Raw genomic sequence first — 12,010 nt, 5'->3', positions numbered from 1 at the left:
CAGGGACACAGTGAAAGAGCACTGGGGGCTTCCTTGAGCACTGGGGGCTTCCTTGAGCACTGGGGGCTTCCTTGAGCACTGGGGGCTTCCTTGAGCACTGGGTTCCTTTCATAGATTCATGGAAAGGTTTGGGTTGGAAGGGACCTTTAAAGACCATTTAGTTCCAACTCCCTGCCATGGGCAGGGTGACCTTCCACAGGAGATAAAAAGGTCTGTCTCCCATGTGAGATTTTGCTTTTGTTTCTCAGTTGATGACAGGCAGAATGCTTTGCTTGGTTGCAGCCCCAGAGCAAGCTGGGCAGTGGCTGGTTCCTGTGCTGCTGCACTGTGCTGTGCTCTATGCACTGAGACCTGCACCTTCTTGTATCACAGTATAACTTAGGTTGGAAAGGACCTCGAGGATCATCGAGTCCAACCTATCAACACAGACCCCATGACTAGACCATGGCACCAAGTGCCACGTCCAATCTCCCCTTGAACGCCTCCAGGGTCGATGACTCAACCACCTCCCTAGGCAACCCGTTCCAATGACGAATGACTCGCTCAGTGAAGAACTTCCTCCTCACCTCGAGTCTAAACCTCCCCTGGCACAGCTTGAGACTGTGTCCCCTTGTTCTGGTGCTGGTTGCCTGGGAGAAGAGGCCAACCCCTTCCTGGCTACAACCACCTTTCAGGTAGTTGTAGAGGGCAATGAGGTCACCCCTGAGCCTCCTCTCCTCCAGGCTAAACAACCCCAGCTCCCTCAGCCTCTCCTCATAGGGCTTGTGTTCAAGGCCTCTCCCCAGCCTTGTTGCCCTTCTCTGGACACACTCAAGTGTTTCGATGTCCTTCTTAAACTGAGGGGCCCAGAACTGGACACAGTACTCAAGGTGCGGCCTAACCAAAGCAGCGTACAGGGGCACTATGACCTCCCTGCTCCTGCTGGCCACACTATTCCTAATGCAGGCCAGGATGCCATTGGCCCTCCTGGCCACCTGGGCACACTGCTGGCTCATATTCAGGCAGCTGTTGATCAGCACCCCCAGGTCCCTCTCTGTTTGGGAGCTCTCCAGCCACTCTGACCCCAGCCTGTAGCTCTGCATGGGATTGCTGTAGCCAAAGTGCAGCACCTGGCACTTGGACTTGTTGAATGCCATCCCATTGTACCTGCAAAGCAGAATAATTGAAAAAAACCAAGGCCATGCAGCACAGAAGGAAGCACCACCATCAGATTGTCAAGCTAACCATAATGCTCTCAGGATCCCTGTTCTCTATGATCTCTCCATCTGGGAATATTCATATTCCCTTTGATGATTCTTGACTGAGCATCCCAGAGAGGACAAATGCTCTGTTTTATTGGGGCAATACATAACTCAATTTGGAGGCAGCTCACAGGTTTCTGCCTGACATTTCTACCTTTCAACTCTTGCAAGTTTTACAGCAAACAGGGAAGGAATGGGGGGAAAAAAGACAAAGCCACCATGTTAAATGTTAATGTGCTTTTCTTCTCCCTCTGGAGGTAGATCTCAATAAAATGAGCAACAGTTTTAAATCTTGTTTCAATACATTTTTATGTGAAAATATATGAAGGATGGTCTGAAAGGACAAAAGAAAATACTCATTTGTCCTTTAGGCAAGGCTTTTAAAGTGTTCATACATAAAATATGATGGAGCACACCAGTGGCACTTCAGCTGGAGACAAAAACAAGGTTAAAAATTGCTTTGGATTATCCTAAAGGTAGAAGTTGCATTCCTGGATTTTATTTTATTGGTGAAAACTTTCTAAATGAAGTGGTGGAGGATACAACTGAGTTGCTGAATGTCAACTGAACTCAGTGGAAGAGAGAATTCCATGGTTGCAGTGCTGGCCATAAAACATGGGCAGAATCAGTGGCTCAGTTGGTAGCGCATAAGACCCTTCATGGGAAGGTCGTGAGTTCAAGCCTGCAGTGGGCAGTAGTGTCCTCCCTACTCTAGTAGTAGGTCTGTGGTGACAGGTTGGACTTGATGATCTTTGAGGTCTCTTCCAACCTTAGGAATACTGAATTACTGAATAGAATTGTCAGGGTTGGAAGGGATCCCAAGGGCCACCTAGTTCCAAGCCCTCTGCCATGGGCAAGGGACCCCTCACACTAGATCAGGTTGCTCATGCACTTATCCATGGTGTTCATGGGCTTGCGATTTCTTGGTGGCCTTTGTCTTCTGGACAGCAGACAAATGTAGAGATGTACTGATAGGGTGAGCTTACACTTTAGCTGCAAATTATTAGCAACAACCTTTACATCTGGGTTTCATCACATAAAAACCAAAGGAGCAGCCCTGGATTTAGATTACAGTGAACTGAAATGTAAAGGCATGGCTTCCTGCCCTGCTTGGGGAGGTGTTTGTGTGTCTAGAAGCAGCAGCACTCCATCAGAGGGGGCTGCAGCTAAGAAAACAGTGCAGGTAAACTTTAAAGTGTGCATTTATAAAGAGAAAAATACAGTTTGTGTTTCAGGTGCTTCCTACCTCTGTGGATATGGTTTTGCTCTGTTGGAAGCATCTCTTGCTGTTCCATTGCTGCTCTCTAGATTTGGCCAGTAAAGTGTAGAGTACTTTGATTGGTGCCTATACTTGGGGGGAAGAGGAAGAATCTGCTTCTGTCTTATGTTGTCTACATGCAAAGGGCTTGCATTCTAGCTCACACAATCTCCAACCTAGCTGTGGTTCCAATGCTTCAGGTTGGCTGTTTCCTGCAGCAGAAGCCAAGGGGAAATTTCAGGCAGGATGTTGGATCAGAGAACCTCATAAAATGTTGATTTTTCACTTGCCTGCTATGTTGCTTTCCCCTGACTCACCCAGCTGTGTAAGTGAGTGAGCCTCTGAAGTTGCTAACACAGGCAGGAGATGCCTGCATGTAAAAGGGCTGGAATATTGACATTCCTTCAGGTAATGCAAAATATCTCAGAGGGGAAGTTTAGGCTCAAGGTGAGGAGAAAGTTCTTCACAGAGAGAGTTGTTAGCTGTTGGAATGTGCTGCCCAGGGAGGTGGTGGAGTCCCCATCCCTGGAGGTGTTCAAGAGGGGATTGGATGTGGCACTTGGTGCCATGGTTTAGTAGTCATGAGGTGTTGGGTGACAGGTTGGACTTGATGATCTTTGAGATCTCTTCCAACCTTATTGATTCTATGTGTGCCTCTGTCTTTTCCCTCTGCAGGTCTGCACAACCCTTCCTGGGGCAGTGTTGGCTAGCAGCGAGAAGTCTTGCATGTGCATCTGTAGCAAGATTTATTTCATTTGAGAAACTAAGCAAAGGACTTTTGAAGCTTTAGAGGGATTGGGGGAAACACCTGTAGCTCCACAGCCAACCAGCTCTCCAGAAGACCAGCTCTGAACTCAGTGCTGCAGTTCACTGACAGGTTGGATGAAGCAACAAATTGCTGGCTAAAGAAACCCCTCTTTAGAAGTCTCCCCTGATCTTACAGTCTTACACTGGTAACACCATACATCCCTAAGTTCCTTATGTAGATTTTATTCTGAACAACAACTTTTATCCTCCTGTCATCGAGGCATCATCATTTTTTTTGCTGTGTAGCTGTAGCTGTTTATTTTGACATTTCATTTTTACTTAAATTTCGCCCCCCCCCCCCTTAAATTTTATTATTTGCAATCCAAGCTGACCTTTTTTACTGCATAACCACTTGAAAAAAGAGATGTCCTGCTCGCATAAGCAATGCCTCAGGAGAAGGGCAGTCCTGCATAATTTCCTATCCTCTCACAGAGAAGCCTTCATATTGGAAAACTGGGGAATATTACTTTCTGGCCCTGCACACTCTCCTGGGTAGAAAGGTCCTGAAACACAATTTATTGTAAAACACACAGTGGTTACAGAGCTAGCACAGTCAATGATATTCCTTTTATTACCACTCAGATGAGAACACAAAATGACATTGGAAAGCAGTGAACTCACCAGAAGGGCAGAGAAAGCCATTAAATTCAACACGCATCATATTTCATAATCAGAATCCTGCAGTCAGAGCTGACACCACTGAATGAGTTTGTTGCAGTCATGATAATATAAAACCTGCTGCATCTGCTTCCCTTGGCACTTTTCTTTGTAGACCCTTGCAGTGTACGGGCTATTAATCATCAGTAGCCAGGGACACTGCAGACCAATGCACTTTGTATTGCATAAATTGAAAATGCATCACTATTAGAGAGAAAACTGCCTTCTGTACATCTCTATTTAGATAAGCAGTTTCCTAAAGGGCTGCCATGCTATTATGGCTAACCACTTAATTGGAGTTCTTTCCACAGCCTAGTAATTGGGGTTGGGGGGAGGGTAGTGCAAGCCTTTTTGCAGTGTGTATGAAAACAAGGCAGGGAGAGCGTTCCTTCTCTTACCTAGGAAGCCTGACTGGGCTGGAGGTGAGGAAATGCAGTCAAATACAGGGTGTCATTTAACCTCACCAAATTAACTCCATAAATGAGTGGGCTGAGAGTACCTGTGAGTAGAAGAGGGGTGTTTGCAACCTGTGTGTTAGTGCCTTTTCAGCAGATGGCTGGGGTTGCCAGAGAAGGGGTGCTGCCTTTCCCTCCAGCAGCTCTGCTCACAGAAGAGTATAAGCTAAGGTTTAGCAGGATAAAAAAGTTTTAGTGGTACTGTGAGAAAAGGCAACTCCAAGTTCAGCACTCAGAATTGCTGGTTTGATGGGGAAGCCATTTGTTGACTAAAGGGTGGAGAAAGAGTCAGGCTCTAGCCCACAATCACAGTTTTTTGTTGGCACATTAAGAGTAAGACACAGGAATGGTGTCCTGCACCTGAACTGGGTAAAGCTGTCTAAAGCTAACTGATTGACACTGACTTTCTTCTCAGTGAGGCATCAATTCCCAAGCCCTGACAAAGAAGTGACAGGGAAGGAAAGGGGTAAAGTCATTGCCAGAATTACACACAGTGTCACCCTCTTGTCAGTCCTACCAGCTTGTACTTTTCACTCTAGCGTATGATCCTGCTAGAGATTCAGCTGATCTAAATCCAAGCTGCTGTTGTCCTACCCTACCCTTCCAGTCTGCTCCTGTGTGCTGTGGCAACGCTCTCTGTGGCTGACATGAAACCAGATTTTGCTTTCTTTCATCCCTGAGCTTTTGAATTGCTTCTTTCTGACTTGAATTTATCTTCTCATGAGTAGCTCTTACAAGGGAGCAGGACTGACAAGCAGTTTGATTTGGTTCTGGGACTGGTGTCTGTGTCTAACACTTGAACATCAAGGCTATCTATAAAAACAGTGCAGAAACAGATTTAGGGAAATTCTGGATGCTCTTTGCTGTCTATCATAAAGGGCTCTAAAGCCTGGACTAGCAGATCTGACTTTAAAAGGTTAGGGGTTACAATAGAATCATAGAATCAATAAGGTTGGAAAAGACCTCAAAGATCATCCAGTCCAACCTGTCACCCAACACCTCCTGACTAACTAAACCATGGCACCAAGTGCCACATCCAACCCCTTTTTGAACACCTCCAGGGGTGGTGACTCCACCACCTCCTTGGACAGCAGATTGCAATGGCAAAAAGCTCTCTCTGTGAAGAACCTTCTCCTCACCTCAATAGCAACAGCCCTTTGAAGAACCAAGCAATGCTGCCTGTTCAGAGTCCTGCTGCTGCTTAGTACTGGTTTCTACAAAATTACCTACTCAAAACCCTTGAAAGTGGTTTGGGTTTGGTTTGGTTTTTCTTTTCTTTCAAAGAACTAACCAAACTAAATCCCTAAACCCACACTCTCATATTTCAAGCCACCTATGCTCTAAGTTTATCTTTGAGCACGGGTTGTTTTGCCTAAGATAAAATAAGAACATCAAGGCATGGAAACATCTTGTGGAAAGAAATAAATTATGCAGAGGTTCCCTAAATAATTTAACAGACACAGTAAACAAAAATTATGACTTCTTACAAAACACCCTCAGCTTGCTAGCATTTTGTTCCTGCGGTAACAGACACGGGGTCTGTGTTTTGAGGCTTTAATTTCAATCACACAGTAGCCTGTCCTTGGCCAGGGCAGCGCTGCAGATGCAGTAATGTCTTGAAAGCCCTGTCAAATGTCCCGGTAGCATCCTTCCAAATTTCTTCTGTAGGTGGGGGCTGGTCTCTTCTCCCAGGCAACCAGCACCAGAACAAGAGGACACAGTCTCAAGCTGCACTAGGGGAGGTTTAGACTGGATGTTAGGAAGAATTCTTCATAGAGAGAGTGATTTGCCATTGGAATGTGCTGCCCAGGGAGGTGGTGGAGTTGCTGTCACTGGAGGTATTTAGGTGGAGACTTGATGGGGTTCTTGGTACCATGGTTTAGTTAATTAGATGGTGCTGGATGATGGGCTGGATGTGATGATCTCGAAGGTCTCTTCCAACCTGGCCTACTCTATTCTACTCTATTCTACTCTATTCTACTCATCTTTACTGTAAAACTGTTGTTATTATTATAACATGAAGTATTCTTTGAAGCCATGGTTTAGTAGCCATGAGGTGTTGGGTGACAGGTTGGACTTGACGGCCTTTGAGGTCTTTTCCAACCTTATTGATTCTATGATGATTCTATTCTAGCAACAGCCAGGGAGCATGGCTTTGAAATCAAGATCTCATTACATTTCCTAGTTAAAGTTATCAGTGTGGTGAGGGGTTAAAAGAGCTAACACAGTCAGTTCAGCTGGCCAGAAAACCAGCAAACCATAGTATGGAAACCACCACAGATTTCCTGTCTGCAATTTCATTTCTTTAGATGAATTTCTGTTAGTCAGCAGTGCCGTCTATTAATGCTTTGGTGTCACTTGGGAGGTCCCAGCCCCTGGGTGATCTGCTGATAGGTTTTTATCAATATAACTTTGTTTTTAAAATGGCTTTGACATACTGCCCTTGATACACATAAAGCTATGTTTGCTATCAACTTTGGCTACTTCTTCCTCTGTAAGAGCTATTCATGAGAAGATAAATCATAGAATCAGTCAGGGTTGGAAGGGACCACAAGGATCATCTAGTTCCAACCCCCCTGCCATGGGCAGGGACACCCCACACTACATCAGGATGGCCAGAGCTTTATTTAGCCTAGTCTTAAACACCTTCAGGGATAGGGCCTCAACCACCTCCCTGGACAACCCATTCCAGGGCTTCACCACTCTCATGGGGAAGAACTTCTTCCTCACATCCAGCCTGAATCTCCCCACCTCCAGCTTCATTCCATTCCCCCTAGTCCTATCACTACCTGAGATCCTGAGAAGTCCTTCCCCAGCGTTCCTGTAGCCCCCTTCAGATACTGGAAGGCCACAATTAGGTCACCTCGGAGCCTTCTCTTCTGCAGACTGAACAGCCCCAACTCTTTCAGTCTGTCCTTGTAGGAGAGATGCTCCAACCCTCTGATCATCTCAAGTCAGAAAGAAGCAATTCAAAAGCTCAGGAGATTGTCATTAATCTTGTATATCATTATTTTTCCCTTTCAGTATTGGCACTGGGAAATTCAGACTCACTCACTCTGTTGTAAGGCTTTGCAACAAGTACAATAAGATACTGCAGCAAAGTCAGGTTCCACATTTATTTGGTCCTGAGAGAGATGCTGGAATTAAGACTAGAAGTAAATGAGGCCTCACTGATTTAGTATACAGTGCCTCAAATATGTTAACTAGTTAGAGTGATTTATGTGTCTCTTTCCTCACACACACCCTCCATAAAAGAAAATCTAATCAGGATTTAAAGTTCTGCTGTATTCATTGCTTTCATTCTGGTGAATTGTTTCACTTTCTTATTATATGTGAAAGAAAAGCCAAGCAAAGCAAATTACACCAAAATATTTCAATTAAAGCTCCATTTGACCCATAATGCAGTGCTGCAGGATTCTGTACCTTGTTTTTCATACTGTTAGCAACCTTTCAAATTGAGACACTGGCTGCAGTAACTACTGCCTAGCAAGAGCTGATAGTGTTCAGAGAGAATGGGTGGGAGCATTTGTTTTCATAATTTGGGAACACAGAAAAATGAGCTGAGGAGCCCAACAGTGGGTCAGTGCCTGAGTCAGGAGTAGAAATCAGCTTGCCTTGCTCATTCCAAGTGCTGAAACACTTGGCCCGTTTCCAGCTGCACAATGAGCTTTATTTCTCTGGGATGACAACCTCCTGCAGCATCCTGCAAGATGAACCACAGCAGAAAAAGTTACCCCCTGCCAGCAGTGCTGCAGAGAGGGAAGAGTGGACAACACAGCAAATAATTTGCTTAAGATCACTTAGAAGACTTCATCTTGCTTGCTTTTACATCTTTCTACCATATTAATTTGTTTGCCTTTTGTGTGTCTGTGTCTGTTTTGGTTTGTTTGCTTTCTTGAATGTGCAGAGTAACAGTAAAAGAGTCCACTAGCCTTGGAGAGCAGGGCTGGAAGAGCCCTATTCCCTGGTGAGAGGCAGCACCCCAAGGAAGAAGCCAGCACAGTCAGTCTAGATATCTGGCCCAGCCATGGCTACTCTGTGGACCTAGAAGGAAGGTAAGAACCTTGCCTCCCAGGTACAACTGACTTACAGTGTGCTGAGAGCTGTAGAGTTTGTCTAACACCATTTACCTGCCCCTAGGGACACATAGTGCAGTTCTACATGTGGTGGAGCTGCACGTGGGTTTGGCTTCACTTTCTGTGTTGGTGTAAGTGGAGGAATGACTTCAGAGCACCACTGCCCTCTTTAAGAGAGGGTTGGTCAGCCTGAGCCTCATTCTGCTCAGCAGGCAGCAGGAGCAGAGTGGTTGTCAGTGCTCTGTGTGATGCTGGCACCAGCCTGGTGTTTTACACACCAGAGGAATGCCAGGGGATTACCCAGCAAAATCATCACTGCTGGGCTGCCTGGCAACACATATTTTGGGGCTTATATTGTGGGAATCTTATATTGTGGGAATCTTCCTTGTACTGACACTGGGCCTTCTGATTTAGCACAGTTCCCCAACTTAAAGGGACACCAAGTGTCTTCCTTGCAGACTTCAGCTGTGCACCCCACTGGCTTCATGAAGGCAGATGGGAATGACAGCTAGCTTGATTTGGCAGTAGCCTGGTATTTTCACCATGGGGAAAACACAGCTTTAAAATCACCTGGTTCTTTTTGTGAAACAGTATGTTCCAAGCTGATTCCTTACTTCTGGAAGTTGCTGCAGCTGAAAGTGTAGCTGTTTAAAGACTTAAAGGTGCAGCAAGGCAGGGACATCCACCTAAAGCATTGCCTGGTGGAGACAAGAAATGTTCCTGTCTGGGTTAGCTGTTAGGAGGGCATGGACAAGCCCTATGAGGAGAGGCTAAGGGAGCTGGGGTTGTTTAGCCTAGAGAAGAGGAGGCTCAGGGGTGACCTTATTGCTCTCTATAACTACCTGTAGACAAGTGGGGGTTGGTCTCTTCTCCCAGGCAACCAGTACCAGAACAAGAGGACACAGTCTCATGCTGTGCCAGGGGAAGTTTAGGCTGGAGGTGAAGAGAAGGCTCTTCACAGAAAGAGAGATTGGCCATTGGAATGGGCTGCCCAGGGAGGTGGTGGTGTCACCATCACTGGAGATGTTTAGGAAGAGACTGGATGGAGTGCTTGGTGCCATGGTTTAGTTGATTAGATGGTGTTGGATGATAGGTTGGATTCGATGATCTCAAAGGTCTTTTCCAGCCTGGTCTGGTCTATTCTATTCTATGTCCCTTCCAACCCAAACCGTTCTGTGAACCTATGAACAATGTGCATTTGCAAAGCAAACCCAGAGTTCTAACAGCTGCTTTTACTGCTCCAGCTGGTGGTATCACTGCAGAGAACAACACAAGTTTCACTTGAAACAGGCAGAGAGGGAAGAAAAGGTCAAGGTTTGTGTAAAGTAACACCCAGACAGCCGAACACAGAATGTTGTGGGTTGCAATCACAGCTCAGTGTTTTCTAGTGAGTGTCTGTAGCAACTCTAGGTGAGGTGATTCTGCTCATTGGAGAAAACTCTCAGCATGTGAGAGGCAGAGTATTTTGTATTCCTAATGCTGCTGTTTACACTGTGTTCTGTCTGGGGCTTTGTCAGCTATTTCTCTGCTGGGTTTTTCTTAAGCTCTTAAAAGATCCCTCTTCAAAGTTACAAGGCTCTTAAAGTGACAGTAAAACAAAGACTTCATATCACAGTTTAATATTTCAATTAAAGTACAGAGCCATAATTTGCATTAATTGTAGCCTATTAGTTGCAAATGACAGCATTTTATTTTGTTGTACTTAAAGATTTTATTAGCAACAGACGCTTTTAGTTAGTGTTTGTTGCCCCGAGAGCTTTAGAGGAACTGATTTTCTGTCAGAAAAGATTGGAATCAATTGCATTCCTCCCTTCCAGATAGTGCTAAAACATTTATTTAAAGGTTTATATGCTCACCCTGCCTTATCTGTATTCCAAGTCACTTGTCCAATGAAATAAAATTCATTCATGCCTTCCTTCACTGTGTTATTGACAAAGTGTAAGCTCTATGTGACTGGAAGCCAGAATTCTGTCTTTTGGGAATACCTCTCTCTAAACTTGTCTGAAAGAATTATTTTATTGCATTTTTCATGCCAGTTCAAGTATGTTTGAATGGTAAATCCGAGAAGCTGGGCTGTCTGTGGCCACATCAGCCTTTTGAATTAGCGGCATGCACAACATGATAGACGCATTTGATCTGTAAGGAAGGAAAAGGTGTGCTACATCTTGTGTTTATTTGTTTCTTTTTAAAGCCTTGGGGTTTTGCACGCCATAAACTGCTTGTCACTTGCTTGGACAAATCAAAGACTAGGTCCAGTCAGTTTCCTAAATGCCTGGTGCTCTGCTGATGGAGAGGTTGCCATCACTGTATGTTTGTTTGGCCCATTCTCTATGAAGGAGCAGTGTCTGGAGAGCAAGTGCTGAAAACTGTTTCTGCTGCATTTAGTTTGGGGGAAATTAGAGCATCAGCAGCTGCTTTGCTCATCCATGCAGCCAGCACTACCTGAGTAATGTTCAGCTGCCTGTCAGGGGCATAATAAAAAAAAGAGCAGCTCTTCACCAGGAGGGTGGTGAGATATTGGAACAGGTTGCCCAGGGAGGTGGTAGAAGCCCCATCCCTGGAGGGCCAGGCTGGCTGCAGCTCTGGGCAACATGATGATACTGTGATACTGTGATCTAGTGTAAGGTGCCCCTGCCCATGGCAGGGGGGTTGGAACTGGGTGATCCTTGAGGTCCCCTACAACCCTAACAATTCTATGATTCTATCATCTGGGTGGTTCCTCCTGTACAAAAGATGGAGCAGGTCATTGCTGAATTAAATACTCATCAAAACAAAGCAACCTGTCCTGGCAGCACAGTCATGACTGAGGAGTCCAAAAGCGAGATCTGTACATGACCCAGCTGCCACTTCCTTCAATTCTGCATTGGGCTAACTCTTGTAGAGCCAAGGAGAGGTGGAGGTAAAAGTAAAATTTAACAGTGCTGTGCTGATTTGAGCTCAGAATGTGTGAGGAGGAAGTAATAAGGTTAACTTTTCCTTTTGTCACTCAGCAAATTCACAGAGCTGACCCTGGAGAGCACAACGTGCGTACAGGCACCGGGGTATTACAGCACATAATTCCACTGCCTCAACCACAAACTAATTAAAACCCCTCTGATTCTCCCAAACCTCTTCCTCTCTGTTTTCATTTCCTCTCCAAGCAGGACTTCAGTTTAAATTTGACATCCTTTGGGGAGTCCACAATGAATAAGACTATTTGAGTTGTTCTAGAGCTTTCTTTAAGCTTCCCTCAGAGAAACTATCCAAGTATTTAGCAATGTGCATGAACTGAGAATTATAAGCTGGATATATCTGATTGAGCCCTCAAAAGTGAGGGCCGAGAGGAGGCTTGGAAAGAGGAATTAAAATTGATCCAATTTCTTGTACTGAAGCTGCTGTACTGAAGCTGCTGTACCTCTAATGCCCCTGTAGAGATAAAACAGCTTGGGGGAAGCAAGCTATGGCAGGAGGTCAGCCAAACTTGAGGCTATCCTTGCAGCCATTTAAGAAGGGACAGGACCTTGGTGCTGCATGTAG

The sequence above is a fragment of the Melanerpes formicivorus genome, unplaced genomic scaffold (assembly GCF_026170545.1).
Source record: "Melanerpes formicivorus ecotype bairdi unplaced genomic scaffold, bMelFor1.0.p_v2 SCAF_29, whole genome shotgun sequence".
NCBI classification, from domain to species: domain Eukaryota; kingdom Metazoa; phylum Chordata; class Aves; order Piciformes; family Picidae; genus Melanerpes; species Melanerpes formicivorus.
The sequence above is the reverse complement of the archived record's forward strand: the minus strand, read 5'-3'. Positions refer to the sequence as shown.